Consider the following 12,827-nt stretch of genomic DNA (forward strand, 5'->3'; position numbering starts at 1 on the left):
TCAAGTAAAGGGCCAAAACATCCGGGAGTAGCAGTAGCAGTGGTGGTGATGGCATAATTTCGAATCAAATCCTGTGTTTCCTGGGTTACACAAGAAAACAAAACTCTCTAAGAACAAAATAAGTCCAAAACCAACCATTTAATTGAAGCACTTTCTGGATTGTGTAAGACATAGTGGTATGCTTGAGGAGTAATGCAGATTTATACACAGCAGCCAGCAATACACACACACTGAAACTACTGTAGCCCAAACAATATGATGTGCTTTTATTTTTCCAATTTCATTTCTTATTATTTAGTTGCTATTATAGTTTGCTGTTGTTGTTCTTCAAAAAAGGTTCCATGGTTGCCATGTTTTGTCTCCATGTGCATCATTTAGACTAAAACATCATATCACCTCTGAAAAACCTTGTGAACGCTCACAAAAACACTGATTGCTCTTTCATCAGGGATTTCACAGAAAAGGAAACATGACCAGGGAGTTTTATCCATGTGGACTGTCACTGACAACTGGACTTTTTTCACTGGAGACGTAAGATTTGTTCACTTTTTAACCCCATATTGTTTATTTGTGTTTTTACAGTTTCTGAACCCCCAAAATTCACTGATGTAGCTTAGCACTGACTGTCAATATTGGCAATATTTAACATTTTCAGTATAAATTGACTGACATTTGACTGTAGTGACCAAATCTGTTTTTTATACAGATCGTGTTCCCAAAGTCCAAATATGTTGAAAAATCATACACTAATGAAAATAAGGTTTAACTGTTTGTTTATTTATTCATTTATTTATAGTGATTTAAAAAAAAAAAAAAACATTCAAACTCATAATTTCTTTAAATGTATTAAATGTAATTTCTTCTTTACACAAAACATCCTTCAAAAATTTGTCACTTTTATGTTATCAGCAGAGATGTATGAAACAGCTTTAGAAGGGGACTTTTGTAGAAAAAGTGCAGACTGTGATATAACTAATGTTGATTTGATAAACTGTTTGGATTTTTCAAAGAAGGATCAGAAATGATGTTGTAGGATGTGTGCAGGTTTGTCAGTCAGCACGAAAACCTAAAACTAGCATAATATTTAATGAAGTCTGGCGGAAAATGTCGCTCTGTAAACGGATTAAAAGATTGTCAGAAATAGTGACAAACTGTACATAAATAATACAAGTTATGTTATTTTCAAATGAATTCAGCTGTTTTGATTCAAAAGCTGGTATCTATGGGTCCAATGACATGTAATGCACCCCTTTTTCCAATATGAGCAGCATGAGACTTCACTGAAGATGCTGATATTAAATATCTTGTGTTTCCCCAATTAGTTTTCCCCAAGGGCCAAATTATGTCAAGAATATCAAGTAAAGGGCCAAAACATCCGGGAGTAGCAGTAGCAGTGGTGGTGATGGCATAATTTCGAATCAAATCCTGTGTTTCCTGGGTTACACAAGAAAACAAAACTCTCTAAGAACAAAATAAGTCCAAAACCAACCATTTAATTGAAGCACTTTCTGGATTGTGTAAGACATAGTGGTATGCTTGAGGAGTAATGCAGATTTATACACAGCAGCCAGCAATACACACACACTGAAACTACTGTAGCCCAAACAATATGATGTGCTTTTATTTTTCCAATTTCATTTCTTATTATTTAGTTGCTATTATAGTTTGCTGTTGTTGTTCTTCAAAAAAGGTTCCATGGTTGCCATGTTTTGTCTCCATGTGCATCATTTAGACTAAAACATCATATCACCTCTGAAAAACCTTGTGAACGCTCACAAAAACACTGATTGCTCTTTCATCAGGGATTTCACAGAAAAGGAAACATGACCAGGGAGTTTTATCCATGTGGACTGTCACTGACAACTGGACTTTTTTCACTGGAGACGTAAGATTTGTTCACTTTTTAACCCCATATTGTTTATTTGTGTTTTTACAGTTTCTGAACCCCCAAAATTCACTGATGTAGCTTAGCACTGACTGTCAATATTGGCAATATTTAACATTTTCAGTATAAATTGACTGACATTTGACTGTAGTGACCAAATCTGTTTTTTATACAGATCGTGTTCCCAAAGTCCAAATATGTTGAAAAATCATACACTAATGAAAATAAGGTTTAACTGTTTGTTTATTTATTCATTTATTTATAGTGATTTAAAAAAAAAAAAAAACATTCAAACTCATAATTTCTTTAAATGTATTAAATGTAATTTCTTCTTTACACAAAACATCCTTCAAAAATTTGTCACTTTTATGTTATCAGCAGAGATGTATGAAACAGCTTTAGAAGGGGACTTTTGTAGAAAAAGTGCAGACTGTGATATAACTAATGTTGATTTGATAAACTGTTTGGATTTTTCAAAGAAGGATCAGAAATGATGTTGTAGGATGTGTGCAGGTTTGTCAGTCAGCACGAAAACCTAAAACTAGCATAATATTTAATGAAGTCTGGCGGAAAATGTCGCTCTGTAAACGGATTAAAAGATTGTCAGAAATAGTGACAAACTGTACATAAATAATACAAGTTATGTTATTTTCAAATGAATTCAGCTGTTTTGATTCAAAAGCTGGTATCTATGGGTCCAATGACATGTAATGCACCCCTTTTTCCAATATGAGCAGCATGAGACTTCACTGAAGATGCTGATATTAAATATCTTGTGTTTCCCCAATTAGTTTTCCCCAAGGGCCAAATTATGTCAAGAATATCAAGTAAAGGGCCAAAACATCCGGGAGTAGCAGTAGCAGTGGTGGTGATGGCATAATTTCGAATCAAATCCTGTGTTTCCTGGGTTACACAAGAAAACAAAACTCTCTAAGAACAAAATAAGTCCAAAACCAACCATTTAATTGAAGCACTTTCTGGATTGTGTAAGACATAGTGGTATGCTTGAGGAGTAATGCAGATTTATACACAGCAGCCAGCAATACACACACACTGAAACTACTGTAGCCCAAACAATATGATGTGCTTTTATTTTTCCAATTTCATTTCTTATTATTTAGTTGCTATTATAGTTTGCTGTTGTTGTTCTTCAAAAAAGGTTCCATGGTTGCCATGTTTTGTCTCCATGTGCATCATTTAGACTAAAACATCATATCACCTCTGAAAAACCTTGTGAACGCTCACAAAAACACTGATTGCTCTTTCATCAGGGATTTCACAGAAAAGGAAACATGACCAGGGAGTTTTATCCATGTGGACTGTCACTGACAACTGGACTTTTTTCACTGGAGACGTAAGATTTGTTCACTTTTTAACCCCATATTGTTTATTTGTGTTTTTACAGTTTCTGAACCCCCAAAATTCACTGATGTAGCTTAGCACTGACTGTCAATATTGGCAATATTTAACATTTTCAGTATAAATTGACTGACATTTGACTGTAGTGACCAAATCTGTTTTTTATACAGATCGTGTTCCCAAAGTCCAAATATGTTGAAAAATCATACACTAATGAAAATAAGGTTTAACTGTTTGTTTATTTATTCATTTATTTATAGTGATTTAAAAAAAAAAAAAACATTCAAACTCATAATTTGTTTAAATGTTTTAAATGTAATTTCTTCTTTACACAAAACATCCTTCAAAAATTTGTCACTTTTATGTTATCAGCAGAGATGTATGAAACAGCTTTAGAAGGGGACTTTTGTAGAAAAAGTGCAGACTGTGATATAACTAATGTTGATTTGATAAACTGTTTGGATTTTTCAAAGAAGGATCAGAAATGATGTTGTAGGATGTGTGCAGGTTTGTCAGTCAGCACGAAAACCTAAAACTAGCATAATATTTAATGAAGTCTGGCGGAAAATGTCGCTCTGTAAACGGATTAAAAGATTATCAGAAATAGTGACAAACTGTACTTAAATAATACAAGTTATGTTATTTTCAAATGAATTCAGCTGTTTTGATTCAAAAGCTGGTATCTATGGGTCCAATGACATGTAATGCACCCCTTTTTCCAATATGAGCAGCATGAGACTTCACTGAAGATGCTGATATTAAATATCTTATGTTTCCCCAATTAGTTTTCCCCAAGGGCCAAATTATGTCAAGAATATCAAGTAAAGGGCCAAAACATCCGGGAGTAGCAGTAGCAGTGGTGGTGATGGCATAATTTCGAATCAAATCCTGTGTTTCCTGGGTTACACAAGAAAACAAAACTCTCTAAAAACAAAATAAGTCCAAAACCAACCATTTAATTAAAGCACTTTCTGGATTGTGTAAGACATAGTGGTATGCTTGAGGAGTAATGCAGATTTATACACAGCAGCCAGCAATACACACACACTGAAACTACTGTAGCCCAAACAATATGATTTGCTTTTATTTTTCCAATTTCATTTCTTATTATTTAGTTGCTATTATAGTTTGCTGTTGTTGTTCTTCAAAAAAGGTTCCATGGTTGCCATGTTTTGTCTCCATGTGCATCATTTAGACTAAAACATCATATCACCTCTGAAAAACCTTGTGAACGCTCACAAAAACACTGATTGCTCTTTCATCAGGGATTTCACAGAAAAGGAAACATGACCAGGGAGTTTTATCCATGTGGACTGTCACTGACAACTGGACTTTTTTCACTGGAGACGTAAGATTTGTTCACTTTTTAACCCCATATTGTTTATTTGTGTTTTCACTGTTTCTGAACCCCCAAAATTCACTGATGTAGCTTAGCACTGACTGTCAATATTGGCAATATTTAACATTTTCAGTATAAATTGACTGACGTTTGACTGTAGTGACCAAATCTGTTTTTTATACAGATCGTGTTCCCAAAGTCCAAATATGTTGAAAAATCATAAACTAATGAAAATCAGGTTTAACTGTTTATTTATTCATTTATTTATAGTGATTTAAAAAAAAAAAAAACATTCAAACTCATAATTTCTTTAAATGTATTAAATGTAATTTCTTCTTTACACAAAACGTCCTTCAAAAATTTGTCACTTTTATGTTATCAGCAGAGATGCATGAAACAGCTTTAGAAGGGGACTTTTGTAGAAAAAGTGCAGACTGTGATATAACTAATGTTGATTTGATAAACTGTTTGGATTTTTCAAAGAAGAATCAGAAATGATGTTGTAGGATGTGTGCAGGTTTGTCAGTCAGCACGAAAACCTAAAACTAGCATAATATTTAATGAAGTCTGGCGGAAAATGTCGCTCTGTAAACGGATTAAAAGATTATCAGAAATAGTGACAAACTGTACTTAAATAATACAAGTTATGTTATTTTCAAATGAATTCAGCTGTTTTGATTCAAAAGCTGGTATCTACGGGTCCAATGACATGTAATGCACCCCTTTTTCCAACATGAGCAGCATGAGACTTCACTGAAGATGCTGATATTAAATATCTTATGTTTCCCCAATTAGTTTTCCCCAAGGGCCAAATTATGTCAAGAATATCAAGTAAAGGGCCAAAACATCCGGGAGTAGCAGTAGCAGTGGTGGTGATGGCATAATTTCGAATCAAATCCTGTGTTTCCTGGGTTACACAAGAAAACAAAACTCTCTAAAAACAAAATAAGTCCAAAACCAACCATTTAATTGAAGCACTTTCTGGATTGTGTAAGACATAGTGGTATGCTTGAGGAGTAATGCAGATTTATACACAGCAGCCAGCAATACACACACACTGAAACTACTGTAGCCCAAACAATATGATTTGCTTTTATTTTTCCAATTTCATTTCTTATTATTTAGTTGCTATTATAGTTTGCTGTTGTTGTTCTTCAAAAAAGGATCCATGGTTGCCATGTTTTGTCTCCATGTGCATCATTTAGACTAAAACATCATATCACCTCTGAAAAACCTTGTGAACGCTCACAAAAACACTGATTGCTCTTTCATCAGGGATTTCACAGAAAAGGAAACATGACCAGGGAGTTTTATCCATGTGGACTGTCACTGACAACTGGACTTTTTTCACTGGAGACGTAAGATTTGTTCACTTTTTAACCCCATATTGTTTATTTGTGTTTTCACTGTTTCTGAACCCCCAAAATTCACTGATGTAGCTTAGCACTGACTGTCAATATTGGCAATATTTAACATTTTCAGTATAAATTGACTGACGTTTGACTGTAGTGACCAAATCTGTTTTTTATACAGATCGTGTTCCCAAAGTCCAAATATGTTGAAAAATCATAAACTAATGAAAATAAGGTTTAACTGTTTATTTATTCATTTATTTATAGTGATTTAAAAAAAAAAAAAAACATTCAAACTCATAATTTCTTTAAATGTATTAAATGTAATTTCTTCTTTACACAAAACGTCCTTCAAAAATTTGTCACTTTTATGTTATCAGCAGAGATGTATGAAACAGCTTTAGAAGGGGACTTTTGTAGAAAAAGTGCAGACTGTGATATAACTAATGTTGATTTGATAAACTGTTTGGATTTTTCAAAGGAGGATCAGAAATGATGTTGTAGGATGTGTGCAGGTTTGTCAGTCAGCACGAAAACCTAAAACTAGCATAATATTTAATGAAGTCTGGCGGAAAATGTCGCTCTGTAAATGGATTAAAAGATTGTCAGAAATAGTGACAAAATGTACATAAATAATACAAGTTGTGTTATTTTCAAATGAATTCAGCTGTTTTGATTCAAAAGCTGGTATCTATGGGTCCAATGACATGTAATGCTTTGACATTTAAGTGTCCATCTGACTGACAGTTTGATATGAAGTTCATAATTGACAGATGTCAATTATGAACTTTATGCAGCCAAATCCTTCATATGCTCATGTATAACTAATTAAAAATAATGTTCAGTCTGAGTTTGGCATGAACATGCAGTCGTAAATGTTACAGTAAACTGTATTTCATTAACTTTATCTGTGCTGACTGTGTGCTTGTTAGCCTGATGTTGTGTGAAGAGATAAGAGAATGACAGTGTCCTTATGCAATATTTGCTGACAATGTAAGGCGTCCTGCAATAACAACGCTGAGAGAAAATGCATGCATTTGGAGTTTTACTACTTTTTATTGCAAGTACTTCCAAAGGTTTACTTTTAATGGGGTATTTATTCACTTTATTGTGATACTTTTGCTTCAATATGTGATGTGAGTTTTCCAGAAAGTCTTTGATAACAGTTCATGGTATGTTAATGTGATGTAGAGCCTCCTGCTGCTCTTCCCCTCCTCCCTGCTTCTTTTCTACTTCCACCAATTGAACCTCCCTGATCTCACCTCCCTTCTCCACCACGTGCTGCTCTTGTTATTCCTGCGCCTGCTCTTTCTGTAGCCCCCCTGCCTCTCACTCCAATGTTTCCCATCCTGTTCCTCTCACAGCTCTCCCCTTCTTTTTCTCTATCCAGAGTCAGAGGAGGACCCCTGGACTTTAGTGCTCCCCCAGGAGTCCAGCCCTGTGAAGTTATGGAGACACCCAGAGCCAAAGTGGGCAAAAAAGATGAGAAATGTAATGAAAATGAGAAATAATGTTGGCAGCAGGTGGTGCAAGAGAGCTGCTGAGTCTGCAGGTCAGTCTTAAGGTAAACACTTTAGATATGCAACTTCTTTATTGAACTAAACTGAGTTAAGTTTCTTTGAATAGAATTTCATTGGATTCATTTGAATTGAGTTTGTTTAATTTCTTTTAATTATTTATATTGAATTTTAATTAATATACTGTGTTTAAATTCCCTATTTGAAGTGCATTTTTTGAATTTCTTTTAATTGTTTGAATTGCATTTACTGAATTATTTAAATTGAATTTCTTTGAATTGTAATTATTTTATTTGAATTACTAAACGTTTAAATTCTTGGGAATTATTTGACTTGAATTCTTTTGAAACAAATTGCTTTAAAATTAAATTTTGCATTGAATAGAATCCAACTGAACTGAATTAGATGAAAGTGAATGTGATTAGCTTGTTGCTGCACCATGACTCAGGCAGGGCGTCTGATCAGAGGGAGTGTTCATGGGATGTCGCTGCGGTCTTCAACTCCCACCTCCGGGAGAGCTTCTCACAGATCTCGGGGGAGGTTGGAGACATTGAGTCTGAGTGGACCATGTTCTCCACCTCTATTGTCGGTACGGCCGCTCAAAGCTGTGGTCGTAAGGTCTCTGGTGCCTGTCGTGGCGGCAACCCCCGAACCCGGTGATGGACGCCGGAAGTAAGGGATGCCGTCAAGCTTAAGAAGGAGTTCTATCGGGCCTTGTTGGCTCGTGGAACTCCTGAGGCAGCTGACGGGTACCAGCAGGCCAAGCGTGCAGCTCGGGCGGTAGTGGAGGCAAAAACTCTGGCCTGGGAGGAGTTTGGGAGGCCATGGAGGAGGACTACCGGTCGGCCTTGAGGAAATTCTGGCAAACCGTCCGGCGCCTCAGGAGGGGAAAGCAGTGCTCTACCAACACTGTTTACAGTGCGGGTGGGGAGCTGTTGACCTCGACTGGGGATGTCGTTTGGCGGTGGAAGGAATACTTCAAGGATCTCCTCAATCCCACCGTCAGGTTTTCCGCTGAGGAAGCAGAGGCTGGGCACTCGTAAGCGGACTCGGCCATCAGCCAAGCCAAAGTCACCGAGGTGGTCAGAAAGCTCCTCAGTGGCAGGGCAGCGGGGGTGGATGAGATCCGCCCTGAGTACCTCAAGTTTCTGGATGTGCAGGGACTGTCTTGGCTAACATGTCTCTGTAACATCACTTGGCAGTTGGGGACAATGCCTCTGGATTGGCAGACCGGGGTGGTGGTCCCTCTTTTTAAGAAGGGGGACCAGAGGGTGTGTTCCAATTGTAGGGGGATCACACTCCTCAGCCTTCCCGGGAAAGTCTATTCCAGGGTACTGGAGAGGAGGATAAGGCCAATAGTCGAACCTCGGATTCAGGAGGAACAATGCGGGTTTCCTCCCGGTCGCGGAACACCGGACCAGCTCCACACTCCCCATCGGGGGCTTGAAGGTTCATGGGAGTTTGCCCAGCCAGTCCACATGTGCTTTGTGGACCTGGAGAAGGCATTCGATCGTGTCCCTCGTGGCATCTTGTGGGGGGTGGTTCGGGAGTATGGGGTCCGGGGCCCTTTGTTAAGGGCCGTCCGGTCCCTGTACGACCAGAGTAGGAGTCTGGCAGAAAGTCAAACCTGTTCCCGGTGCATGTTGGACTCCGGCAGGGCTGCCCTTTGTCACCGGTTCTGTTCATTACTTTTATGGACAGAATTTCTAGGCGCAGCCAGGGGCCGGAGGGGGTCCGGTTTGGGGACCACATGATAGTATCTCTGCTTTTTGTGGATGATGTTGTCATGTTGGCTTCATCGAGCCGAGACCTCCAGTGTGCACTGGGTTTGCAGCCGAGTGTGAAGTGGCTGGGATGAGAATCAGCACCTCCAAATCCGAGGCCATGGTTCTCGACCGGAAAAAGGTGGTTTGCCCTCTCCGGGTCGGTGGGGAGTTCCTGCCTCAGGTGGAGGAGTTCAAGTATCTCAGGGTCTTGTTCACGAGTGGGGGAAAGATGGAGCGTGAGATCGACAGGCGGATCGGTGTAGCGTCTGCAGTGATGCGGCCGTTGTATCGGTCCGTTGTGGTGAAGAGGGAGCTGAGGCGAAATTTACCGGTCGATCTACGTTCCTACCCTCACCTATGGTCATGAGCTTTGGGTCATGACCGATAGAACGAGATCGTGGATACAAGCGGCCGAAATGAGTTTACTCCGCAGGGTGGCTGGGCGCACCCTTAGAGGTAGGGTGAGGAGCTCAGCCAACCCGGGAAGAGCTTGGAGTAGAGCCGCTGCTCCTCCACATCGAGAGGAGCCAGCTGAGGTGGCTTGGGCATCTGTTTCGGATGCCTCCGGGATGCCTCCCTGGGAAGGTGTTCCGGGCATGTCCCACTGGAAGGAGGCCCCAGGGAAGACCCAGGACACACTGGAGGGACTACGTCTCTCAGCTGGCCTGGGAATGCCTCGGGGTCCCACCGGACGAGCTGGAGGAGGTGACTGGGGCCGGGGAGGTCTCTGCTGAAACTGCTGCCCCTGTGACCCGACTCCGGATAAGCGGTTGAAGATGGATGGATATATATATATAATGGTGAATATTCCAAATGTTTGGCAGGGTCATGTGCATGTTTCTGAAACATGTCCTGTGTGGGACTTTGCACCTGAGTCTTTGTTCAACTATGTAAAACGTGTATATTCTTTTCTGTATGAAGCTTTCTAGGCATAAAAGTACCCACATTTCCACATTGATGGGCCTATAGAGCATGCATACATCCTACTGCATGTCCCAGGCTTGCTGAGACAGCTAACTTCTGATTAGCCCACCGCCAACTTGAATGGGGATGAAATTATTTAAAAGTGAGGTTCTTCTAGACTTTCCAAATGTTATCAGACCAAATGGATCAAATTCTGAAGCTGAAATGTGACAAAAATGTATCCGCTGATTTACAGTAATGTATAGTCATAATGTAAGTCAATAAAAGAAGTCTTACCTGGATGGCATCGTGTGACGGACACCTTTGTTGTATTTACACAGTTTGGCCACTATGTGAAATTGGCTTCAAAGCCTGGCGCACTTCCTGAGGGGCTTGGTTGTAGAGCAGGGGTGTCAAACTCAATCAAAGAAAGGTCCAAAATTTAAAACACGGTCTAAGTCGCGGGCCAAACGGGCTCAACATTTAGTGAAGACTCTAATAGTGACTCTTTTATTATAGTATATAATATAATATAAATATATATATATATATATATGTGTGTGTGTGTGTGTGTGTGTGTATATATATTATCCAGAAATATGAATGTAAACAGCCAAACTTCAATAACTACAATAAATATAAATAAACTACAATAATTTTTTTCTTTTTTGTACTATCTTGATGTTTTGTCTCATAGTGTCGTCTTATATTTATATTCTTTAATTATGGCCACATCAGCTCCACAAACAAGACACACAGGTTCACCTCCGACAGACAAACAGGTAAAACTCTGGCCCCCACCTGCTTTGAAAGTCTCTTTTCGTTTAGCCATTTATTTTGGGGGGGGCTAGCTTAATGGCGCGTTTCCACTAGTACCTACTCCGAGTAGAGCTCAGTAGGTTCTAGTGGAAACGCGCCATAAGTGTAGCTATAACAGCGATGATCGATGCATTGATCCGCTGATCGGTGTGTCATTATACCTGCGGGAGGAGGGGCTGCTGCACGGGTCCTGACTAGCGCGGCAGCTGTTCAGTGCATTGTGGGATTTGTAGTATTAGAGGTGGGAGTGCTGTTTACCGACGGGCCATTCTTAATAGTCACATGAAATTATCTCGCGGGCCATATATAATTGTATCGTATGGGCCGGATGTGGCCCGCGGGCCTTGAGTTTGACATATGTGCATTAGCCATATGAGCATTAGCCATCGGTAGCCAACATACCCTCTGAAAAAGCATCAAAATAGAGCTTGATAATTAAAAATCTGCTCCTGCAGAGGTGTGGGCTAGGCCTCCAATGTTATCAGATCCTATAAAACCCCTGGGGCAGATACACAATATAGATGGCTGTTATGTCTCGTCGTGTTTAAGTTGTTTGTGTTCACTTGCGTTTATTCTCGTCTCTCACTTCCTGTATTATTGTGAAAATTAAACTCTCCTCTCGTTTCAGGCTCTTGACTTCCTGCCCTTGTGTGTTTCCCGCCTTTGTGATTGTCCGCCCTGCCCTGATTGTTTCCACCTGTTCCCCATTACCTTGTGTATAAATTGTCTGCCTCTCCCTGTGTCCTGTGCCAGATTGTCTTGTCCTGTCGAGCGTTCAAGTTGCCAATTATATCTTGTCAAGCCTTTGGAATCTGTAACCATTGTATCTTGCTAAGTATTTTGTCATTGCCCAAGTCCATAAGTATTGTTTTCCTGTCAGTCCTTATTAAAGTGTTCATCTGTCGGAGAGTTTCCAGTGTTTGTTTGCTTTTGGGTCCTACCTGGTCCAGTGCATATCATGCATAGCCTTGATAATGGCAGCTGGGAGGGGGGACAGAACATGAGACCTCAGACACTTTAATAAGAAAACAACCTTACACGCCTACTTAATGAGCAAAGACTGTTAGTCCAATTGCCCAAATGTCTGGCGGGAGACCTTGCTGAATTTTTGCATGTACTCTCAAACATGTTTACAATTGCTCAAGAGCCATTGGGCCAATGTCTTAGAAAAGTCATAACTTGATTTCTGTTGATCCACAATTTGATCATGGATGTAGGACGAGAGCTGTATACAGCATCGGAGGCAGGGCCCCGTTTATGTTCCGTGAATTGAATCACGTTTAGTCAAACGACAACAGATTCACCAAAACATTATTTAAACATGGGAATAAAGGCTGGCATCTAATAACACTAAAGTGTAGTCTGCTGTGTGCAGTGTACTCAGTGGGAACAAACTGAATCTAAAGGCAGCAGGTGGACAATAGGGGCCCAACAGCAAATGTTGCCCTCTAACAGATTAATTCATACTTGAAGAGTGTTAAGATTATTGATGATCATGAACCTGCAACTATTTTAATATTAGCCATCCTCAATGTATCTTAAAACAAAAATAACATACATTTCTTACTCTGTGTAGCCAGCTACAGTGTGATATTTAGTATTAATGCACTGCACCATACTTGAGTAAAGTGCCAATTCAACATGCCCAAGCAATGTTCTTCTCTCATTGTTCTCAGTAAGAGGGTATCAGATTTAGTCAATAGCAAACATTGCAAATATTTAATCAAGTTCCAGCTGTCTAAATTCATAGTAGGCAACTACTGAGCAAAATTAATTAGACAGCAGCGGGAGCGGAGAACAGGACGAGGCATGTTGGTGAGTATGAGTGCCCCTGGAAAAAGATGAAAGGGTCTCTGATTTCCTCTGGCTGAGGATGATGACAGAGTA

The sequence above is a fragment of the Pempheris klunzingeri genome, chromosome 4 (genome assembly GCF_042242105.1).
Source record: "Pempheris klunzingeri isolate RE-2024b chromosome 4, fPemKlu1.hap1, whole genome shotgun sequence".
In the NCBI taxonomy this organism is placed as follows: Eukaryota; Metazoa; Chordata; class Actinopteri; order Acropomatiformes; family Pempheridae; genus Pempheris; species Pempheris klunzingeri.